Genomic DNA, 831 nt, shown 5'->3' with positions numbered 1-831 from the left:
TAAAATACTAAAATACTAAAATACTAAAATACTAAAATACTAAAATACTAAAATACTGAAATACTAAAATAATGAAATACTAAAATACTAAAATAATTATATCCTAAAATAATAAAATATTATAATAATAAAATAAAATACTAATATACTAAAGTACTAAAATACTAAAATCCTAAAATACTAAAGTACTAAAATACTAAAATACTAAATTACTAAATTACTAAAATACTAAAATACTAAAATACTAAAATACAAAAATACTAAAATACTGAAATACTAGAATACTAGAATACTAAAATACTAAAATACTAAAATACTAAAATACTAAAATACTGAAATACCAAAATACCAAAATACTAAATTACTAAAATACTAAAATACTAAAATACTAAAGTACTAAAATACTAAAATAATAAAATAATAAAATACTAAAATACTAAAATAAAATAATAAACTACTAAAATACTAAAATACTAAAATACAAAATTACTAAAATACTAAATTACTAAATTACTAAAATACCAAAATAATAAAATAATAAAATAATGAAATACTAAAATACTAATACTAAATTACTAAAATACTAAAATACTAAAACACTAAAATACTAAATCACTAAAATACTAAAATACTAAAATACTAAACTACTAAACTACTAAAATACTAAAATACTAAAGTAATAAATTACTAAAATACTAAAATAGAATAATAAAATAAAATAAAATAATAAAATACCAAAATAATAAAATAATAAAATAATAAAAATAAAATAATATAATAAAATAATAAAATAATAAAATAATAAAATAATAAAATAATAGAATAATAAAA

Source organism: Anoplophora glabripennis, unplaced genomic scaffold (assembly GCF_000390285.2).
Source record: "Anoplophora glabripennis isolate ALB-LARVAE unplaced genomic scaffold, Agla_2.0 scaffold839, whole genome shotgun sequence".
NCBI lineage: Eukaryota > Metazoa > Arthropoda > Insecta > Coleoptera > Cerambycidae > Anoplophora > Anoplophora glabripennis.
This window is presented reverse-complemented; position numbering follows the sequence as displayed.